The 24,304-nt window shown below is 38.5% G+C and overlaps 4 non-coding genes across 4 annotated transcripts; 1 reads left to right on the top strand and 3 right to left on the bottom strand.

Moving 5' to 3' along the window:
• The first annotated feature begins 18,905 nt into the window (after positions 1-18,905).
• On the top strand, positions 18,906-18,979 carry Trnan-guu. The gene has a single exon. It is a non-coding gene; the product is annotated as a tRNA-Asn (tRNA).
• Positions 18,980-19,496: 517 nt separating this feature from the next.
• On the bottom strand, positions 19,497-19,569 carry Trnav-aac. The gene has a single exon. It is a non-coding gene; the product is annotated as a tRNA-Val (tRNA).
• Positions 19,570-19,666: 97 nt separating this feature from the next.
• Trnak-cuu lies at positions 19,667-19,739 on the bottom strand. Its single transcript has one exon. It is a non-coding gene; the product is annotated as a tRNA-Lys (tRNA).
• A 230-nt stretch (positions 19,740-19,969) lies between these two features.
• On the bottom strand, positions 19,970-20,042 carry Trnav-cac. Its single transcript has one exon. It is a non-coding gene; the product is annotated as a tRNA-Val (tRNA).
• Between the last annotated feature and the right edge of the window lie 4,262 nt (positions 20,043-24,304).

Genomic DNA, 24,304 nt, shown 5'->3' with positions numbered 1-24,304 from the left:
TTCAAGTTTGAACTTTGATATTCTGCATTCTTCAAATCTGCATTAGTGCATGTTCTTCCAATCTCATTTATCGATTTCGAGTGGCTGCACTTTTTTGCACTGTTGCAACTGCCCTAGGAAAAAGTTGTTCGAGTGGTAATCTAAGTGCATCCCACTTTTAAGGTGTATCGATTTTGGTCGTTCAAGTGGCACACCGGCATTTCCTTCACTCAAAAACTGCACTTTCTTCCACTGACTTTTTAATCAGTTCTAGCGGTTCACTGCAATTTAAGCAGATAACGTCAGGGGGAGGTGTTTAGAATAGGCGCATTTTTTGTTCGTCCTGTTTGCTTCGTCATCAGGCGAAAAACTATTTAAGTGGAAATTAAATTTTCTGCAATCTTGGGGGCTGCATGACGTCACATGCCTCTTCTTGCTCCATCCCATTGTGCATTATCTTCTACACTGAGTGCAGCCACCCGAAATCGACAATATGTATACCTTCTTCTAATTCTTCTCATAGTAAACAGTCAGTGGTTCAGTCTCAGTGGTTTAGCACAGTCAAATGAGTCATAGTACATTTTGATTACTAGGGGAGACTGGGGTAATGCGGGACAGTTTTCTTTTTTCTCGCATATCTCCCAATTTGATCACCCTATTTTATTTTTTTTCTTCATTTTTATGTATTTCACATGTAAAAGTAATCCCAATATTTTTATTTAATTTTAAGGGGAAACCGTTTACCCGTAGAAGACGGCTAAAGTTTTAAAAAATTTGTGGGAGGAGCCTGTGATGAAGGGTAAATTAGGACACAAGGGTGGGTAGGGTGGAACGTTGCTTTATAAGCTTTAAAATTTGTTAACAATTTTGAAAAAAATTGAAATCGTGTTCCCCTACATCGATTTTATATGTCTGTAAAAAATTAATGAATTATCGTTTGAATTGAGATCTGCATTTTATGAAAAAAAAAACTTAGCTCCACCCTCAGATCTCCCACCTCATCTCAACTGCAGTAAAATTTTATGTCTCAAATTTCTCAAAATCCTTTTTTTAAATGTCCATATTTCCTAAAATGATGGGTCTAAAATGCAATTTTTTAAGGGTAAGGAAATGAACAAAGTTTCTATCCATGTAAATATAGTATGCATTTTTTTGTATTTTTCCCGTAAAACCTTATATGGTGGCGAAAATTTAACAAAAGCCATTTTTTATTTTGTCAATAATTCCTACAGTTATATTGACTAAAACACACCAAACTTCAACCCCAATTAGATAACATGTTTTTACATGTTACACTAATTTTTTTAAAAATTAATTAATATTTACCCCTCACTGTCCCTCTTGACCCGGTGTTCCGGCATACTCCAGTCTCCCCTATGGCATTATTTTTGATAGATTTTGAGGCATTCTATTCTAAAGTGTCTTAGCATGACTGAAATTTTAATCATCAGAGAAAGATTCAGTTGCAACTTGTTGTTTCTGTCGGAAAAATTTCCAAATTAGGTAACTAGAGAAACTTCTAAAATACCTACCGAAAGTTTTTGGAAGCAAGAGAGAACCTTATGCAACAACGCTGTTTTTGCAGTCCTTTCAGTGCTATATTTTTCAACCAAATGTTTTTAAATTTGGTTTGTACATAGCTATAGGTAGTGAGAACACCTATGATTTTTAAAGATTTTTTTTTCATTTTTATAGGCGCTTTTGGCCCGTTGTAAAAGTTTTTGGAAAACCATATGACCCACTGACCACTTTTTGGACACCATATGCAAATAAGACCAGTTTGGCCTTCTTTTGTGGTTGAAAGCTAGGGCTAGATAAACACGAATTGTTTTAAAAAAATAGAACTTCATTAGCTTTATTTTAGGTCTGATTTTCATTAATTTTTATTTATATTTTCTTAGTTTAATTTAAAGTTGAAAAACAAAATTGAATGATTCCCCTTTTTTTCGGCCCTCACAGACTTGCCGTCTCACACACCTTTGTTTTCTCTCCCACATTTTTAATCAAAATAAAACAAAGGCAAAAAACGAGATGTAGAGAAAACAAAGGTTAGTGTGTGACACGGCAACTGTGTGAGGGCCATGTTTGTGCAATCATTTTCTCTGGCAATGGGGTTGGCGCTTCAACCCCCTGAAGTTGTGTTGCAGATTCCACCGACACACCAATTAAGTGGTGCTATGCTCCGTAACATTGAGTTTCTTCCATTATGAAAGCGTTTATGGACACACGACTACAGACTAACTCCATGAGAATACTATCGTCTTATCCATTCATATTTAAATATAATAATGAAACAATTATCAGATTCAATTTCCAAAATATATATTAAATTGCCTTTAAACAAACCCAACATCTTAAAATTTATATAACTGTTCATTTAGACGAAAACATTCGAATTCTATGAATTTTTTAAATGTTTTGTGTTAAAAGAGTTGTTTGTGAAGATATAAAAGCGTTGTAAAATTAGGGATTCCGGGGTTTTGCTAAATCATTTTGTCAAATTTTACTCCGGCAGATTTGAGTTTGCACTAAGGAAAAAAGTGCCAACAAAGTTAAGTTCAGTATAACAAGCTTGGAGATAATTGACGAAACATTAACGATATCACTCGGTGGCTCCAATGGTACAGAGTAATAAAAATTATCACGAAGGTTAAATGCATTTTTTAGTTAAAATTATTTACTGTAAATTTTTTTATTGTCCAGAGTGTTGGGCTTTTTGAGGTGGACTAGATGTTTCATCACCCCCAAAAATTTGCTTCAAGTTATCAATATATTTGATTTTCCACTTTCAATCTCCAAGACAAGAATATTCCGAGAAAACTTCCTTTGCCAATCCTATTTTCTTCTCTTGAATTTTGACTGACTTTCCTTCAACAGTCCCTCTTGTTACAAAAGCGACGTACGTGTATGGATTTCTTCTGCCCGCTGCGGTAGACTCTGTCAATCGCTTGGGCCTCCAGTTGTGGGTTCCAATGTAGATCCGAAAATCGTTTCCAACAATGTGCAAAGGAAAACCAATCATAAGCAATTTTTTCGAAATGGTAATTGAAAGGAAAGTGAGTTCCAAGAAACTCTTGATCACAACACTCTCGAAGAATATGAATTCCAAAAAAATTCAATTTTCTTGAATTGAAATCCTTACGTGTTACTCCTTACGTCCTTACTAGGCGAACTAATTCCATTAAATTAAGTACAGACAGAATGTATTTTACTTGACCCAAGTTAACAGATCAATTTTGAGTTAGCCAATCCTGTTCAACAATTGCAGAAAATTTATAATATCTAAACTCTTTTAGTACTGTTACGGTACGGTAGTACCTGCCCCCTTGCGTACGGTGTGTACGTAGAGCCATCTATCCCCCCTGGCAGTTTCCCTTGTGTCTTGATTGTGTAAAGGGGTGTGTCGTCAAAAGGGCTGAAGGTGACAAGTTCGGGAAAGAGACGTCATTCCAGTACTTGAAGCTGAACGCGGACGATATCGAAGTCAAGTGACGTGTGTAATTGTAATACAGAGAGTGTCGAAACCCAACTCGGTGTATTTAATCAAGGGGAGAAGGGAGAAGATGGGCTGATTGATAGGTGCGCCCTAACAGTACCTATATATATTTGAAAAAGTATACTTTCAAATTTCAATTATTTCTCCAGGTAATAATTAAAATTATATTACCTTTGCCGCATCAGTTTTCTTGTGTGTGGTGATGAAATGAGACATCAGCATCACACAACTAGCGTTGTTGATTTGACAGCCTTTAGCCCATATCTTCAGGAAAGCTTCAGCAACAGAACGTTTTACGGCAAGCTCCACAAACACAGTTTTATTTCCCTCTTTGGTTACTTCAGTTTGAATGTGATTCACTGGTCCACATTGTGAGCAAAAGTCGGCTAAGTGAACAAACTTTACCTTCTCACTGACACTGTAAAATCTTAAGACACAAGTCGGCGTCTGAAACAAAATGACAATTAATTAGTAAGAAAATCGTAATTTGAATATTTCACAATATTACTGGTGAATTTGCAACATTTCCGTTATGCTCTAAGGAAACAAATGCAGACTGCAATGCAATAGAGGAGAAATTTTTGTTTGTGACATTCGTCGATGACGTAGATGGCAATGCACTTGCTGATTTCAAATTTGCAGCTTGGAAAATTGGAATTACCTATCAATTGGAGTAACATTTAAATTATTTATTGAGTTAATTGAGATGTATCATTAAAAAAAACTTACTGCTGCAGAAGTATTTTGGTAGGGCATTGTTACACACACATAAACCTTGCCAGGACATTTCTTGGGGGATCTTTGCATGGCATTAATGGTATTATGGCGTTTCTCTAACGACCCAACAAATATTCCATTGGCCAACAGGATGTCTGATTCTGCAAACTGGTGTGCACTTTGCGCATTGATTTAACTCAATAGCTTCTTCAGATCTTGATGAAGAGCAATTAAGACACGTCCACGTCCGGATATGTCAAGTTCAAACCACTTGACTTCCCTACCATCAATAAAGGCACCCAATCTAATTCGAAAACATTATTTGTTAAAGGAGAATAGTGAAACATATTTGATAAATTTACCGTTCTTTGTTTGATAATTTGACAACACCTTTGCTGACATTTATGTGCTCTGGATGACGGGCAACAATTGAAATTTGTAATTCAATGCCAATTGCTTTTCTTGCAATACATCTAGTAAAGAAAAACATAATAATCATTTCCACCAAATAATATTTATAGAAAGTCAACTACGGTTCTTCAACGGCGTTAATCGAAGACTGGTTGTGTACTGTAGATTGTTCAAGAGAACCTGATTTTTCCAAAATAGAAAATTCAATAGATTCTAAACCGGGTTCCCAATCGTCCCAAACATTTGATCTGTTGGGAAAAAATTTATTATTTTGGAATAAATAATAAATTTGATGTATTGACTACTCTTCATAAGTGGTGACGTTCGATGCACGTGATTCCTCAATTACTTCTTCCATTGACATGGCTACATTTTGAACCAAAAACGGAATTTCTTCAGTTCTAAAAAGAAAACATTTATTATTTACCAATAACAAATAATAAATATTTTGATTAGTTTACGGTTGAGCCAAACTGCTAGTTATAAGAATATACAATCTCCACTTCCGAAGCCACTTCACGTACGATCTTCGATTCCAATTCTTGAGCTTAAATTGCTCTAGAATAAACATATATTTGTTATTTTTACTTGAATAGCAAATACTTATTGATAACAACATACAGTTGTGGTTGGTTTTATTCCACAACTCCATGAACCCTCAACTTGTGATTTTCAATGGTTTCTTCTCTTTCGGCAGCAAAGTTACATTTTTTACATGAATATTTTTTCTGGGAATGTTTACTTTTTTCATGACCATTTCTTGATGAATTGGAAGCTAACTTGGAGTTACACCAAGGATATCTACAAATAAGTTGCGCAACTTGTGTTTCCGGTTTTGAAAACAAAACAAGTTGTTCGTTTCCATTTAATTCAATGAATTGAAAGTCAATTGAATTATCCATTATTGTTTTTTTAACAGAAGATATTTTCTGAATTAGCCAGTTTTGTCGAGATCTCATTTGTTGAAAATCATTGTGGGCTTTGGAATAAAACAATTCCCTAATCTCTACAGAAGTAGACTGCATTAAACCAATTAATAGAGGAATTTTTAGTTTCGTTAATGACGATTAATACATAATTGGAATTACAAGTAATTGAATTATACCTGCCACTTTTTCCCAATGAAATCATTCAGTTCTTTAACATTTGTATTTGGAGTATTAAGCGTCATAAATATGGTTTTAGTAAACAAAGTGTAATGACTTGTGTAAAGACCTGGCCTACTGCTTGTAGTATAAAGCAATCTACTACGCAGTATCCCAAGGTCAATCTACTACGCCGTACCTCAAGGTCGCTGTACTACGCAGTACCTTGATGGCTTTCTCTATTGCACCATCTCACCTGTTGCCTATGCAACTACATCCGGGATTGCGCCACACTCTGCAGTGATGGTGCAATCCCCACCACCTTGATAACTGTCTATAAAAGCCCGACACTCTGTTCATCCAGCAGAGTCGTACCCGGCATTGTATCCCGACACATCCGTTAATAAACGTTACTGCAAGAACACTGTCTCTTCCTCGTTGTTTTGTTACTTAGACTATTGTGAATCATCACAAATTGGTGAACGTGCCAGTATGGCTTCGAACACCCGACTTTTTCAACAATCATCGAGGAAGGAGAGAAACACCAAAGCGGTAAGTGAATAACGACTCCTACGTTACCTTCTAAAGATACATCTTATGCTGTTTTAAAGTAGTCCCTGATAGGGGAGATAGACTTAGAAGAAGACAGTTACACCAGATCCCTTCCACAAAATATTTTACCCATTAGAGAAAGATTTTTTTTATCGCAGTGGAACGAGTTAATTACAACAAGACGTCGCCACTAAAGAATTATCATTAGATTCTTTAAGGCAAACGAACAATGGGTTAAACTTGATTATATAGACTTGAGATATAGCTACGTTACAACAACAGTTAGCACAGCAAACAGCACAAATCACTCAACCTCCAAACATGACTTCAACTCCTCCAACACCGCCGACCGCTCCTATACAAATTCCTTTAATCCAACAGCAAGGCCCTAGAGCACCTTCCCCCGATCCAAACAATGTTCCATTGACTAAAAGTCATCTCCGTGAAATATACTCACGGGATGAACGAAAATCAATTCCAGTTTACAAAGAAAAAAGAGGAGATCAACTTATAAATATTTGGTTAAAAGACGCCGAAAGAGTAGCGCAAAACGCAGGATGGGACGCAAAGGATAAAATTAAATATTTTTCAGACCGATTAAGAGGTGATGCCGCGGATTGGCACAGTGACTACATAGATCACGCTGCGGATAAAGAAGATTACGATGCGTGGAAGAAAGCTCTCATTAGCAGATTTTTAACGGAAACAGAGATCGAGAATCTTAAGAAACAATTGAATGAACTAAAACAGATGCCTGATCAGAGTACCCAAACATATGTTTCAAGACTTAATCATTTGTATGACATTATTCATGGAAAAGAAATCATTCTTGATGAAACAGTTGCACCCCCTGAAGCCGTAGTGCTGGCTAGGTCCCTTAGGAAAATTAGAGGAGAAGCAAAACAAAAGATATTGCTAAAAGGCTTGTTACCAAAAATAGTACAAGTCGTGTGGACCAGAATTGACGTAAATAGCTCTTATGAAGAGGTTTGCGAGATAGTTTATGCAGCAGAAACTATAGTAAATAGAATGGAGCAGAATGAGGAGAAAAGTCTAAAAGCAGCAATTGCAGGTATTTCGGCTCACGAAGACGAGCAAGACGTAGAGCTTCAGAGACAGAAAAATAAGCTTTCCAAACTTGAAAAACAACTAGCAGGTCTAAATATCGAACAGCGACCCTAGAACTTTTAACAACACCAATGTACATAAATTACTAATTATAGCTAATGTAGCTCAACTAATGAGAATACCAGTAACATTTAGTAACCTTAAGACACAAGCATTAATAGATACCAGTGCAGCTGCAAGCTTCTTAGCACACCGTTTGTTAATATGTATTCCGTATAATGATATTAAAGAATTACAAGTTAAGAATTACAAGTTTCTGACCCAAACGTACAGTTATTTAGAACAGTTTCAGTAGTAGTAGTTAAACCTATAGGTAGATATGAATTAAGCATTAGATTAGCTCGTAGACACCCATTTATTCAACAATTTTATGATATAACAGATCTAGATGAAGAGTGAATTTTAGGCTATGATTACCTCGCAGCTAACAAGATTGTTATTAACCCCAGTGAACGTATTATTAGTTATACACATGAGAATGAATTAAGAAACTTGATCATACCCCCTTTATCAATATGTTTAATCAGTATAGCCACACCTCCACAGCTCGATTTAGCAGGAGTCCCAGTGGAGCAGAAAGAAAATTTGAAAAACCTGTTGCTTAGCTATTTTTCCCTTTTCACCGAAAATATTAATGAGTTGGGTAATGCGAAATCGATTAAACATTCAATTCATACCACGCAACTACCAGATGTTATGCCCATGAGGTGCACTCCAGAGAGATTGAGATAAGTAGTGAAAAAACAGATTGAGGATATGTTAAGAAATAATATCATTAGACCAAGTACCAGCCCATTTGCCTGTCCTATCTTGCTCGTAACGAAGAAGGAAGAAGGTCAAATGAGGTTTTGTGTCGACTATCGCCCGCTAAACAATGTAACAGTTAAAGACAGATATCCAATTCCCAATATTCAGTTGATTATCGATAGCCTTCACGGCGCGAAATATTTTTCAACTTTGGATTTGCTCAGCGGATATTGGCAGATCGAAATAGAAGAAAAGCATAAATACAAAACTGCTTTCATATGCGAGTATGGACTTTACGAGTTCAACTGCATGCCTTTTGGTTTGTGCAATGCTCCGAGTACTTTCCAGAGGGAAATGAACACCTTGTTTAAAGATGTCTTATATGAATTTGTACTTGTTTATTTGGACGACATCATCGTTTTTAGTAAAGCGATGGATGAACATATTCGACACTGGCGGATAGTATTCGACCTGCTAACAAAAGAGAACCTTACACTAAAGTTAAGTAAATGTGACTTCTTTAAGACGAAGATAAAAATACCTAGGACATATTATTACAGCTAGTGGATTTCATCCCGACGACGGGAAAACACGTTCCATACTAAACTACCCTGAACCGTTGAACGTTAAGCAATTATCGTCCTTTTTAGGTTTGGCTAATTATTATCGCAAATTCGTACGCGAGTACGCAAAAATAGCTCATTTCTTGACAGAACTAACGAAAAAAAGATAGTACATGGGTATGGGGCGAGAAAGAAAGGGACGCCTTTCAACGTATCAAACATTGCCTAACCAGCAATCCACTTCTGAGGTATCCAGATTTTACCATGGAAATTTCTAGTCTACGCGGACGTCTCAGAATACGGGATTGGTGCAGTATTAGCGCAGATACAGTATATACCGCCCTCAGAAACGGATCCAGAAGCCTTACACGGAGAACACGAAGTAGTAATAGCATACACTTCGCGACATTTAGACGAACGAGAACGAATTTGGAATATTTCAGAAAAAGAATGTTTAGCCATTGTACATGCATTAGAGCATTTCAGACCTACAGATCATAAACCGTTAGAAACGTTGATGGAGAAAAGGACCCACACGGAAGATTAGCACGTTGGGCATACGAGATGCAGGCATATAATATGACTCTTATACACCGTCCTGGCCAGGAGAATCAAAATGCAGATGGTTTAAGTAGACAACCACTCCCAGTAATAGGCGCTATATTGAAACCAGAAATAATACAAAACGAAATAACAGCACAACGTAACGACGAATATTGCAAAGAAATAATTCGAATAATTAGTGAATGCGAAAACGACAAACAAGAATTTCAATTTGATAATGCAGGTTTACTCGTAACTTATGACGGAAAAATTGTAGTACCAAAAGAAAAGATAGAACAGATACTAAAGATGAATCACGACCACATGTTAGTAGGGCATTTAGGAGTTGCAAAGAGCTTAGCGAGAATTAAACGCCAATACCTTTGGCCCGGACTAGGCAACGACGTTAAAGCATATGTGAGCAATTGCATCACATGTGCTAAACGCAAAGCCTACGGCTCAATTAAAGCACCACTAAAACCTTTGCCACCTGTAACCAAAGTATGGGAACAGATCGCAATGGATATAGTTGGACCGGTCACGGAAAGTAGTAATGGAAACAAATATATATTAGTTCTGTCTGATTATGCAAGTCGATTTGTTATGATAATTCCAATGGAGAATCAAAAAGCTTATACGATAGCTGAACACTTAGTAAAGAAAGTTTATACTAAATATGGTCCACCAGAAAGAGTACTAACCGATAAAGGTACAAATTTTCTTTTGAAACTTAACTCTCATATCTGTGTATTATTTAAAATCAAGCAGATCAAGACCACTAGTTACCACCCACAAACACATGGTCTTGTAGAAAGATTTAATCGCACACTATGCGATATGCTTGCTTGCTATGTTAACGAAGAACCAGAGTCTTGGGATATGTATCTCGACTTTGTGACATTCGCTTATAACACTTCGCAACACTCAAGCATCGATAGTTGTCCATTTAATCTATTCTTTAAACGTAATCCAGTTATACCCAATGACATTACGATAACGCAAGACGTTCAAGTCTTTTGAAGACGACGAGGACTACGAAAGACTTTGGAGAAAAGCTCTAGAATATTCAAAAGAATAATTAGAAAAAAAGCGCAAGTAAAGAAAAGCAATCTTATGATCAAGGGAGTAAATTAGTGAAATTGAAAATCAATGATCACGTTCTTTTAAAAGCATATGTAACAACAGGAAAATTTAGTAATAGATGGATAAGACCTTACATGGTGTCTGGGAAATAACTTCTAGATAAATAACTAATAACTAACTAAATAACTTCTGAGATAATTTTTTTTTAGATATTAGCCAGTCCATTATCCAAGGCCAAATTTGTTGTACATGAAAATAGGATTAAGTTGGTAACAGAAAATCCAAACGAAGTAGTTGTTTCAGATACCACCCCTATAGTAGCTAAAATTTGGGGTACACCTCAAATGAAAAAAAATATATATATATCTAACCCAAGTGTAATCCATAAAAGTAGAGGCCGCCCACCTAAAACTCCACAAACCCCACCAAAAGCAATCCTCAACCAGAACCTTCTGTTAAAACTAGACAACACCAAAAAAAAAATTGGAAACAAAAAACTTTTGTGTTTATTGGCTATTTGTCAATTCTGTCATTCTGCAAATTGTACATCCTAAGCCTAAAAGACCTAAGGTTCGATCATTCCTTATTCATCACAAATTCAGTTGTCAAGTTCTATGGCCATCGACAAAAAACCCCGACCACAAGCTCTTTAAAACTCTTTAAAAAAAAACAAGAAAAAAAAACAAACAAACAAACAAAACAAAACAAAAAAAAAACAAAAAAAAAAAAAAACAAAACAAATAAAAAAAACAAGAAAAAAAACAAACCAAACAAATAATTTCCATTTCCTTTGCTCTAAGTAGTTTTCCCTTTCTTTAAAAAATTCCAACTTCAATTCAATCGCATTAATTAAACTTTCAATTCTGATTTACCGTTTGAAAACAAATACTTTCTCTGTTATACACACAGTCTTCAACTATCACATGTTACCTGTAAACACTAAACCACACAACATGAAACTTTCTCTTTTGACCCGTGTAATAATTTACCACTATCCTACATATACATCCTTTAGCATGTCCCGTACCAGTATATCATCCGTAGAAAAGAAAGCTCTATACGCTATGTGTTTCGAGTCGAAGTTCAAAGTACATATAATAGCATTCAACCATTTTCTTTTTCATATGACATCTCATAATTCACATAATCCTGTATATGTTTTCACTACAAAATTGTGTTATGTTTGCGCGGTTATTGCGCATCATCTTTTGACTTATTTTACAAGACAAAAATAGCCGTGGTATTTAAAAACAGCAACAACCGCACTGTACCACACTCGCAATTTAGTTTACAATGTGTGAAGACGCAACTGTGCTAAAGAAGACTTTTGCCCTTACGGCTCAACGCCGGGGAGGAACAATTGTGATCCTAGACGTGCAAGCAAAAGTCAGGAGAATTCCGGCAAAAATCATCTCCGACACCGAAGAAAAAGTGGAAATCACCACAGACCCCCGCTATCTACCGGGCATCGAGCAATCGGTAGGGTTTGTGATTGAACAAATAAAAGAAGAGGCCGCTGACAGTGAAGAAGAACGGGGAGAGGCGACGGTTGACGACGGGCCTGTCCAACAACCGGAGAACGTTGCGGAAGCCGAAGATGACCAGGAAGAAGAAGAAGCCAAAGAAAACGTCGCGACAGATCAACATAACGAGCAGACCACCCACCAGACCCTCATCATCGACCTCACACTCAGCGACAGCGAGGACGACGAGGACGACGAGGACGACAAAGACAGCATACTAAGCGACACCACGGAGGTAAACCCAGACATCCCCAGTGCAGTCCCGTTAGCCGCTCCGCCTACAAATCATCCGACACCACAGCCGCCGACAATGGAACCTCCAGATTCGGCCCAGAAGGAGAGGATCCCATCACCATCCCCTCCGTGTTATCATCCACTCCAATATTTCCAAAATATGTACGCCCCACCCATTATGTTGCGAAGTGAAGGGGAGTACTACGCCCAGCGGTAGGTAATGATCCAGCAGTACCTGAGAGACAGCTTGGATGTATATTACAAGTATGAATTCCAGGCTCTCAAACTGAAAAGGGCTCGGGATGTACTCACAAACCGTAAGTACTAGGAAACAATTAATTTTTTTTAGTACTTACGGTTCTTGAAGCGTTCCATTACATTACTTATCAACATTCCATTAAATACCGCATTGTAGTTCTTATGTTATCCCTGTACTATGCTTTCGGCATATTCTTATGCCTATGCCTATTCGAAATATTATGCAATGTTTTGTTCTTGCATTATTATGTACATTTATCCCAAGGTGATGGTATTACATTTCCCACTGTATTCAACTTAATCATACATATAAACACTTAAATAATAGAATTAGCAGCATTTAAAAAAAATTTTTTCTTGCATGTACTGAAACTTAAAAACAGAAATAGTTTTCTTCCCCGACCAAACTTCTGCGGAAGGGGGAGGAGTGTAATGACTTGTGTAAAGACCTGGCCTACTGCTTGTAGTATAAAGCAATCTACTACGCAGTATCCCAAGGTCAATCTACTACGCCGTACCTCAAGGTCACTGTACTACGCAGTACCTTGATGGCTTTCTCTATTGCACCATCTCACCTGTTGCCTATGCAACTACATCCGGGATTGCGCCACACTCTGCAGTGATGGTGCAATCCCCACCACCTTGATAACTGTCTATAAAAGCCCGACACTCTGTTCATCCAGCAGAGTCGTACCCGGCATTGTATCCCGACACATCCGTTAATAAACGTTACTGCAAGAACACTGTCTCTTCCTCGTTGTTTTGTTACTTAGACTATTGTGAATCATCACAAAAGCAATTGGCAAACCAACTAGGTATTCTACATCTTTCAATTGTTGGGTCAATTCGTGTAGAATGACAAATTTACTTTACTTTTCCAACCAACATCATCCAACTTCACTAGAACAGACTTGTCAATTAAAAAAATAAAACATGAAAACTAATTACAATTACACATATTGAAAAAATAGAAAATGAAACACATACCTTGCCACTTTTGCTTAAAAAAAATCCATTTTACTTGCGTTTTAGCTCAAAAAGATAAGTAGAATAATATTGAAAGTGCTTTTCCCAGCTTAAAATATAAAGCAGCTTCAAAATGGGGGGTTATCTCCAGTTATCTCGTTATCTGCTTTTTGTGACTTAGGACAACGACAAAATCAATTAGGTTGTCTTAATACAAAAATTATTATATTATATTATAATAAAAATTATATTTATGGTAGGCTCACTACACACTTCTCCTCTATAAGAAGGTCGCCTCTACCTTACGTGTAGCAGAAAAATATTAGTAGATGGAGTCAAGTTCCCATGAGCTCTCGTCGTCGGCGGTGTCTACATGCCCTGTAGCCATAAAAGCTTAATAGAGATCGGAAATAGACGATGGGTCTTCATTGGGCCAAAAGAGTTGAAAAATAAAGCGTGGCGTGGACTTACGTGGGTACGTACTAGCGCCGTGGCGTAATAAGAGTTGAGTTAGCTCTTATTTATTAGTTAGCACCGCAAAATGTAGCGCAGTGTTACCGTCGTCATCACTATAATTAATATGTAGCACGAAATGCTGTAGCTGTAACAATAGGGCGCATACATTGTAGAGTGGCTGTATGACAGCTAGCATAAATGGGGTTTTTCCTTTTCTATAGCCGTGGTTGAAAAATCTGGACGTTGTGCTATGAATTTATCGACAAATTCCGAAATGAAAAGGAGTCATTCCATTTGCATCGTAGTGTTCCAGATGTTTGGTGATATGAGATCGTAAAAGAAAGTCGAAGATGGGGGACTTCTCAGGGGCATTCCAGGCGGCCCTGAGAAGGGTATGTTCCAACCCTACCCCCACCGTCCAATCGGAACTATACTGGATGAGAGTACCAAAAACTGTTCCATATCCATTTTTGTTTTCTCTCGCGCCAACGAATAAAAAAAGGGATGGGAGCGGAAAAAAGGCAAATTCTACTTTTTCGTTTTTAACTTCAAATAAAACTGAGAAATATCAATAAAAAAAAATTGAAAATCAGACCTAAAATAAAGTTAACGCAGGTCGATTTTTTGAAAAAAGTCGCGTTTCCCTAGCCCTAGCCGTTGAACTGGAAAAATGGCCAAAGTGGAATTAATTGCATAAGGTCCTCTTGGCTTTCCAAAGACTTTTACATCCGGCCAAAAGTACTTCAGGAAATGTAAAAAAAATCTATAAAAAATCAGAGGTGTTTCCATTATCTCTAGCTATCTCCACACCAAATTTCAAAGAATTTGTTTAAAAACTGTACTAATTAGAGGACTGCAAAAACAGCGTTTTTGCATAAGGTTCTCTCGGGCTTCCAAAGAATTCGAGTAGCTACTGCACTTGTACTCGTTTTCGTTTAATTCCTTAAATTTGGAAGTTAACTTCAAGGTTGTTAAATGATACGTTGAATATAGCTGGTCCCACTCGTGTTTTTCGGTATTTCAGCTATATGATAATCTATTAAAATTTGTGATGCCATCCTTCAAAAAACATTCTTGAAAACGATAAAGCGAATAACCATCCCTTCCTATGGTATAGTTGGTGTACGCAGGTTCGTAGCCGCATTTAATTTGCTTTGCTGACACGGTGATAGTAAGGGTTGCACATATTTGCACGATCAGATATTTTCCATTTGGTTTGATTCGGTGACATTCTGACAGATTATTTGCTATTGCCGCAAGGAGTCCATTTGATTCTGCAAGCAATACGGTTGTAAATCGTCGCAACTGGATGTTGCCACAATATACAGCTTTTATTTCCTTTTCCAGTTGGTTGTCTCTTGATACTGCTTCATCTTCAATGAATTGGTGGTGCTGGGCCAGCAGAGGTTAGTTTTCTTCATCTGTATTACTTGATTCTTGTTACCCCCTCCCAACAACCATAACTGAGCAAGGTCTTACATGCAATTGGCAACGCTGACTGTGAGATCTTTTTCCGCTTGTAGACATAGCTGTCCGTCTATTATTTGCGCTGTGTCGGGATTCAAAATCAAGGGAGTGGAGGGGTCTTATTTTTACAGGTTTGTATACAATTTAATTTTTGGTGATGGAATTTAAAGCAAGCGTCTTTTTTCTACTGTGTGTACTATTAAATTGGTGGAGATTGCAAATTTATTTTCTATTTGCCATTTTTCTAATACAAGACCGTTGAATTTTAAACAAGTTTCCATTGCGGGATTGTATAACTGCGTTTGGCTTCTATTGTTTTTGTTTCATTTCAATGTAGGCATTATCAATGTTAAGGAATTTATGGAATCGGTGATTGCAAATCTCGATTGTCTCGTTTCTAAATTAATGAAATTCTAATGGGTTGGTTTCGTCAATCAATTAAAAAGTGTTATCCGAATTTTGTTGTAATCCCATTTCTGGCATTGAATTTTTTAGTTAACATTTTTCCTCCTCCGTGTAATTCATTGATGACCACACTATGGTTGCATCGTGAGTCATTGCTGAAGTATCGACAGGTATTTGTAAGAATGCCATAAGGGGATGTGATAGGACAAGCAATTTCTCCTTATATATTCTTTATATTTCATCCATACTCCTTCTTCAATCGATTCGGCTTTGTAAGCATACAAGTCCGTTCCAAACTGTTCCATTTTATTTCCGGAGCAGTCGTGTGTTTCAAGCATTTCTCTTCATTCTTTTGTTGCTACAGTTTGAATATTTAAAGCTGTAGTGGTATCAATTCCACCGAAAAAGAATCCAGTGACATTTTTTCTTTTAACCAAGCCATGCAAAGGTTTCCTGACCAAGTGGAATGAGGATCTTCTGTAATGAAAAATGCGTACTTGGTTGGTACTGGTGTTTATCGCAGCGGTTTCTCATTGCAATACGAAGGCTGCTGTATGCCCATCAATCCCACTATTTCTTCTTGGCTGCAATTACAGACCGTCATTTCAAGATCCGATCCCACTTGGAAGGATCCAAATAAGAATAAAACGAAAAGCTCCACCTTAAAAATATGTTAGCTATTTTAACTAGGTGTTTCTACCGGTTTACTAATGTGATTTTATATTTTTTTCTTGACAAGTATTAATTTCTTAGTTTTAAAGGAAGTGTTATTGTTCTTCGAAATTGCCTCTGTGACTGTTGAGGTGGTTTTTCCTTACTTTGGCTTCTGCGTTTTTTTTTGGAATATAACTATCAGCTATTTGGGTTCGAATTTCCTGTTCAAGATGTCGTTGCTCTTCAACTGCTGCCTCATTGCTGACAACTGGTTCAACATGGTCGCCCGGTTCGGTGCCAGCAACTGGTGGATTCTCAATAAATGATTTATTACTGTCAATTAGGCAGTTCACGGATGAATCAAAGGTTGATCTTGATCTTGACTGGGATCGTCCTTGAGAGCTGGAAATAGTTTAATTCGATCGGCATGAGTGACGTATGTTTTTCCGTTACTCATATTCAATAACTTGATATTGATGTTGCCTTTTTGTTCAATTATGTGATGTGGTTCTTCCCATCGCATATTGAATTTTCCAGGTTTGTTCGCCGATTGTTTTAGCAAAACTGTATCTCCTATTTTATATTTGACTTCTTGCACTTTCTTATCATAATACTTTTTCCGATTTTCCTGTGCGATCCCTAAATTTTCTTTTGCAAACTGTTTAGCCTCGTTTCTTATTTTAGCGAAAATATTGTTCGGATCTGAAAGGATAAGTAAACGAGGCGCTGGTAGAACGTTAAATGGTAAACCTAAAGGTAAAATGTGGTATAACCTGTACTTGAGTGAACTGACGTGTTGTAAGTTAAAGTAGCATATTTCAAATAACTATCACAATTATTTGGCTGATTCGTGACGTAACTGGCTATCATGTCTGCTAGCGTTCTATTAAATCTTTCAACCATGCCATTGCAACATGGTATATACGCGGTAGTTCTGAGCCTTTCTATTCCTAATTGTTTGTAAAGATCGTCCATGTTTCGTGATAGAAAATTACTTCCTTGATCAGTCAGAACCCTATTTGGTACGCCATTTTCTAGAACAATCGAATCAATAAATGTTTACATTACGGTTTCGGCAGTTTGATCTGGCATGGGTGCTGCGATCATATATCTTGTCAGGTATTCTCCCATTACCAAGTTGAAGTTGTTTCCTTTTAAATCGGTTGGTAAGGGACCTACAATATCCATGGCCATTGTTTGCCACGCATGTTTTGGAGGAGAAATTGGTTGTAAGGCTGCCCTGTGTGATCCTATCCTATTGCCTTCCGTTTGGCACAAATAACGCAAGTCTTGACATGATTTTTAATATCTTTTCTCATCTTAGACCATAGAAATCTTTTAGTTATTCTTGCGATGGTTTTTCTTGTCCCTAAATGTTCTGAATAAGGGCTGTCGTGAAAGCGTTTAAGAATTTTTCCCTCAGTGTTTTTGGGACCCAAATTCTACCATCAGGTGTTTCTAAAAGTCCTGAATTAAGTATGATGAATGTCGGATCGTCGTCGTCATCCAAATCATCTTCAACTTGGCGGTTGGAAGTACCGTTTGGTAAGGTTGATGAGCTCGACTTCCCTGGGTCTGACGTCGTATACGATTCGTGCCCGTATACGTCTTCAGAAGCCCTCTGGATATAGTGAATGCCTGTTTTGGGTCAATTCTTTGTTGCTAACTATTGTCGCCTTGTCTCTTTTCTGATCCTGGGAAAGGAATATACCACGAACAGTAGTGCAATACTCATCCAAAGCCTGCTATGTCTTGAATTCTCAGAAAGTGAAAATATAACTGCATATTCTTCGATTTATTCGTCGTCTGTTGTTCCTGATTCATTAGGGATACGACTATAAGACTATCCACATTTTGATGTGCTTTGCTCAGGCGGTATTGGATGTCCATATCGAATCCTTGTAGACAGAGTACCTACCTGGCAATCCTTTCCATTGGTGTTTTATTTGATTTAGCCATTGCAGTGCCTGATTATCAGATATAATTTGGAATCTTCTGCCATGGAGATAGGGGTAAAAAACTCGTGTTGCGTGAATGATTGAAAACAGTTCTTTCTCCTCTGTACTCCAATTAGCCTGTGATTTAGTTAGATGCTTTGATGTGTACGCAATTACTACTTCTTTATTGTCTTCTCCATTATGGGGCTGTAGTTGCACTAAAACAGCTCCTACGCAAAATCTAGAAGCATCCGTATCTACAATAAAATCGCGCGTGAGATTCGGATAACGTAGGATTGGCACGTTCATAAGACAAGTTATAAGAAGTTTGAATGCTTGTTGTTCTTCCATGCCCTATGCGACATCTTTTTTTGTTAATGTTGTAAGAATGATTTAAGTTATCTAGCAAGCAACGCTATATAAGCAGCCAATTTCAATCGTCACCGTGAAGGCAATACAATCCAGTGATGTTCATTGAGAGTTCGAGATATATTTGTAGTGTTATTGATCTGACATGATTCCCCATGGTTTGTGACCAGGATGGAACTGAAATTCAGCGTGTGAAGCCGACGTGATAACCTCTACACTATGGAAGCCCCACAATGTTTCTGCAATATTTTATTAGTGTTGGCCACACTAAAAAAATGTAATGTTTGGTTTGCCTGTTGAACTGGACGAGTGTGTCGTTAACCAATCAGCATGCCTCTGTGGCGCAATTGGCTAGCGCGTTCGGCTGTTAACCGGAAGGCTGGTGGTTCGATCCCACCCAGGGGCGCATGGTGAATGAATACTGTTGTTTTAATTCAATTTCTTCGCCTCATGACTCCTTTAACCAACTAAAGCGTCCAATGAAGAGCGCACACTCGCGATATGGCTTCTTTATACTGATGACTGTTAAATCTACTCAACATTTGCAGCGTAGGGTGCACGCTCATGATGTTCTTCCTCTGTCCGGAGCTACTGTTCCAGGTTCAGGTGTAATCTATATAGATTCCCCTCCGGTGTTTATGGAATTCTTCCCCATCCTGCGCAAGTCATTTTTCATTTCCCTAAAACAACAGTCATTGACGTTTGGCTACAGAAGAAGTCTCTTCGGGGTTATAGCACCTTTTTCAACAACCACAGTCATCATTGATTTCCCCCTTTCTGTTGACTTCCTCCGGATACAGCATTGCGAATATCTTCACATTGTCATATTGTAGATTTCATTTTTAACAAGAAACATGAATGCTTGGCTTTTTAAAAAAAACAAAATGTGCTTCTTTGATAGTCTTTCTACAAATACATTGTCCTGTTTCCACCCAGGATTGAACTGAGGACCTTCAGCGTGTTAGGCCGACGAGATAACCACTACACTATGGAAACTACAATCCGCTACAGAATTATTCTGAAATGATTACAAAATACTAACGATCGTCTCCCAACTTCTAACTTTCATCTGCAATTATTTGCAAATATGTGACGCCCAACGGGGGGCTCGAACCCCCGACCCTGAGATTAAGAGTCTCATGCTCTACCGACTGAGCTAGCCAGGCTTGCCATTGCGCTCTATTCCAATGTAATGAACCAAGTCTTATTGACTACATTTTTTCCTTTCCAGGAACCGTGAGATAACTATTACTATGATTGGTTGGTGGTCTGTGTGTAGTTTCCAGATGTCTACTTGTTCTAGTCTAGTTGTCATCTAGATAAGATACATTACAAGTTATTAATTCCATTCCTTTTCTTTTTCTCTTACGATTATTATTTCCTAACGTTACAATGATGCTTCCACTCAGGATCGAACTGAGGACCTTCAGCGTGTGAAGCCGACGTGATAACCTCTACACTATGGAAGCCCCACAATGTTTCTGCAATATTTTATTAGTGTTGGCCACACTAAAAAAATGTAATGTTTGGTTTGCCTGTTGAACTGGACGAGTGTGTCGTTAACCAATCAGCATGCCTCTGTGGCGCAATTGGCTAGCGCGTTCGGCTGTGACTAGACGTTTCTAACTGATCTCCCAAGTGTGACATCTTGCTGTGAGTCAAAAAACTATTTGTTCTTTTTTTTGTTCTCTTTATTGTATTGTTGCTTGTCTTTCGTGTTTCTCTTGTTGTTTGTTAAGCGCCATTTTGCTTTTTGTTCCATTTTTTTTTTATTGTTTCTTTTTCCGTCTCCTTGCCCCTTTATTGTGGGTAAAATGGGAACGGAATCCCCAGACGTCTGGCCACGTACTGCCGAAATCTCTTTTGGTAATACTGAAGTGACCAGGCATGAATTCTACGAATGTTTCGAGCAGGGTAGTAACGAATCTGATTGCATCTTTGATGCAGTTTGTCGCCTACCAGGACGAGCTTTTTGTGTTTTCCGAATTGGGTTCAAGGCCGTCAAAGACCACATTGAATTCTTGGATAAATTTAGTGCTAAAGAGTCTGTTGTTATTAGTGGCAAAGAGATCCGAATTAGAGTTAGAGATAGGTCAGTTAACCTTGTACGCGTTAGAATCCAACATTTCAAATTCGATGATGACCTAAGCCTGCTAAACAAGAGATTGCGTGAGTATGGAGTGATTTCTCGGATTTTTTGGGACACGTACCAAGATAGATCGCTTCCAAGGTGGAACGGGATAAAGACTGGAGTTGTCAATGTGGATATGGAAATCCACAAGAGCATCCCGTCTTATATCACCTTTTGGAAGCTACAAGGAACCAATAATGGTGTCTTATGCAGGGCAAATGCAGACATGCCGCATGTGTGATTCTCCCACCCATGTTTTAGCTAATTGCCCCAAGCAACCCCGTAGTTTAACCACTCCCAGCACCATTTCAAAAGGCCCCATTGGAACACGTAGCTATAGTAGTGTACTAACAAAACGTGGGCCAGTTAGGACAACTGCTAGGAAGCCCAAGGAGACAGACCCGATTGGTGGCGGGAAAATGCCAATTGCTCCAACTGTTGACGCTGATTCATTCCCTGAGTTAGCCCAGAGGCCAACGACGTCGACTGTTGTCGTTCTTGATGGAGCTCCAGAAGATCCAATTTCGAGAACCGATGGAACTGAATCTTCTTCTGACACCGATTCTGACGCTGAAGACACTAACTGTGTAGGTTCGTCTGTTGCGTCCAAATCGGTTAAGAAAAAGAAAATTAAACATACGAGAGAATTCCGTGACCAACAAAAACAATCAAAAAAGAGGAGTCGTACTGCCTCTTCCTCTGGCTCGGGCGAGGTAGCTGAAGAAATTGCATCTGGTGTAGCTCAGTTGGTTGAACTCAAGTCTCCGACTCGAGAGGTTCCAGTTTCGATACCGGGTGTGGACATTAATTCTTTACCCGCCCTTTCTGGGGGGAACGATGTTCCACCCGCTCCAATCTCACCTGGAGTACCATCAATTCCATCCACGATAGATCAGATGGATAACGAGGTGTTTGAAGAGATGGATGCAACCGAGGTGGTTTCGATTTCAAATCCTGATGAAGACACTTCTTTTTCTGGTGGGAGTATTCAGCCAGGACAACGCCCACTTGATAGCCAGGAGGCTAGTCATGTGAGTGAGACTCAGGAGTCCTTGGGCGTCCCCCTCGGCACTCCATCAACCCCCATAGAAGATAAAACTCTCAAAGCAATGGAGGCCGTTAGAAGGAAAAAAGCCCACGATAACAAAACCCAACCCTCTAAACCCAAATTTAAATATTAATCATGACTAACATCGCGACATATAATATCAACAGAATATCGTCACCTGACAAACTTCAAATAATACTCAATTTCTTTTTACATCATAAACTTGATATAATATGTTTGCAAGAAGTAGTATTTCACTCTAGCACCGTATTTACTAAACATTACCAGATGCACACAAATCTCGGTCCTAGACAACATGGGACAGCCATCCTAGTACGACACGGGCTGAGCGCCAAAAACATTTTGTTTGAACCGGAGGGGAGGCTGATAGCCATGGAAGTAAAGGGTCTTGCTTTCGTGTGTATTTACGCCCCATCTGGTGACCAAAATAAAAGTTATAGAGATTCTTTCCTCCGGCAAACTATTCCGGCTTATGTTGCCCAGTATAAGGCACCAGCAATTATATTGGGAGATTTTAATGCCGTTGACGAGATCGATGACCGTAAAAGTAGCAAGACAACACCACCTAAAATTAGACTAGCATTACTAGAACCCCTCCGAGATTTAGTAAAAGCCCTTTCATTAACAGATGTCTGGAGAGAAATTCGGAAAAATGAACCTTGTTGGACGTACAATTGTGCGGCTAGCCAGGCTAGATTAGACCGAATTTATTGCCACCATCACGTAAAATTTTCTGATATCCATTTGCACGACTTACCACTCGGGGATCACAGACCAATCGTAGGGTATATAAACAGCACCACCCCTCCTAGTGTATTGAGAAACAAGTCAAGGAATTTATGGAAACTTAACTCATCAATTCTTGAGGAAGAAGAATATATAAACTTGGTGCATGTCTTCATTGAAGAAATGTCCCAACACCCATCCCGTATTGAAAACGTAGACCATTGGTGGGAGATTATTTTCAAACCTAGCCTTAGGCGATTATCAATTAACTATTGTAAAAAGAGAATCTGTGATCAGAGAGTCAAAAGGAAATTACTCCAACATCAACTAAAAGAAACCGTGAACAATGTAAATTTCAGTCATGCGCGTTACATGGAGTTGAAACGTGAGTTTCTAGCCTGGGAGCGAGAAGCATTGAGGGGATTTGCTATACGTTCACGCGTTCAAAGTATAGCCGAAGAAGAGCCATCTACCTTTCATATGAACAAGTCAACGAGCAATTTCCAGAAGTCTCTGATCACTCAGCTCAAAACTAATGATAACTGTAAAATTACCCAACCTGAGCAGATTAATCAAGATATAATTGAACACTTTAGTAGAATTTTTCAGAACCAGCCCTCCCCCAATACCCAATTAGCTGGAAAATTTCTAGAAGGGATTAGAGGTGCACTTACCCGTACAAAACCCACTAAAAACGATTCGGGTGTATCAGTGGTAGCTCAGTCGTTAAACGCTCAAGCGTTGAATCGAGGAGTACTAGGTTCGATCCCGGAGAGTGGCAACTTTCTTGTAGATCCGTTCACAGTAGATGAAATTAACAACGCCCTTAAGGCAACTAAAAAGAACAAGGCCCCGGGTACAGATGGCATTCCTTTTGAGTTTTATATAAAATTTTGGGATGTTATTGGTGTTCATTTTCTGGAAATGATGAATTGCGTCCTCGAAAAAAGAAAACTCCAGCCGTCGCAGGGAAGGGCAGCTATAAGATTAGTTCCAAAAATCCCAACACCGAGTAAAATCACCGATTACCGACCAATCTCTTTGTTAAATACCGATTATAAGTTAATTGCGTCAGTATTGGCTTTTCGTCTGAGAAAATCTCTTCAAAACTCTCTAGACTCACATCAAAAAGGTGGTGTACCCGGCCGCTATATCTTTGACAGCTTGTGTTTAATCCGAGATGTCATTGATAATACAGGTCGTAAATCAAAAGAGGTATCTTCTCTCAAACCGGCCGCCATTATCGCGTACGATTTAGAGAAAGCATATGACCTTGTCAATCGAGACGTTCTGTGGGAAGTAATGACAGCCATGGGCTATCCCCCCCTCTTTGTTGATTGGTTGAAAACGCTGTACAGTATAACTGAACTATGCCCATTGAACGGTAATGACATAGTCGGTACTGTGGACAATGCACAATCTGTGCGACAGGGGTGCCCTCTGTCAGTCCATCTGTTTGCCCTCTATATTGAACCGCTTTTAGTTTGCTTGTCTAGGGGTATTGACGGAATTGAACACTACGGAAAACGCATCAAAGTTCGTGCATATGTAGATGATCTAGTAGTTTTTGTCTCATCAATGAAAGATGTACGTCGTGCATGCGAGATTATTCTAGAATTTTGTGCCTGGACAAATGCACGTATTAACAAGGGGAAGACAAAATTACTTGGTCTAGGCACTTGGACCTTAAATCAATGTTCACAGGCCGTAGTAGCGCAGACGGTAGCGGCGTCGGCTGGGATTCCTGAGGTTAGGAGTTCGATCCCACGTAGAAGCAATTTCAATCAAACTCATGCTAAACGTAC

This window comes from Daphnia pulicaria, chromosome 1, assembly GCF_021234035.1.
Source record: "Daphnia pulicaria isolate SC F1-1A chromosome 1, SC_F0-13Bv2, whole genome shotgun sequence".
In the NCBI taxonomy this organism is placed as follows: domain Eukaryota; kingdom Metazoa; phylum Arthropoda; class Branchiopoda; order Diplostraca; family Daphniidae; genus Daphnia; species Daphnia pulicaria.
This window is presented reverse-complemented; position numbering and strand designations above follow the sequence as displayed.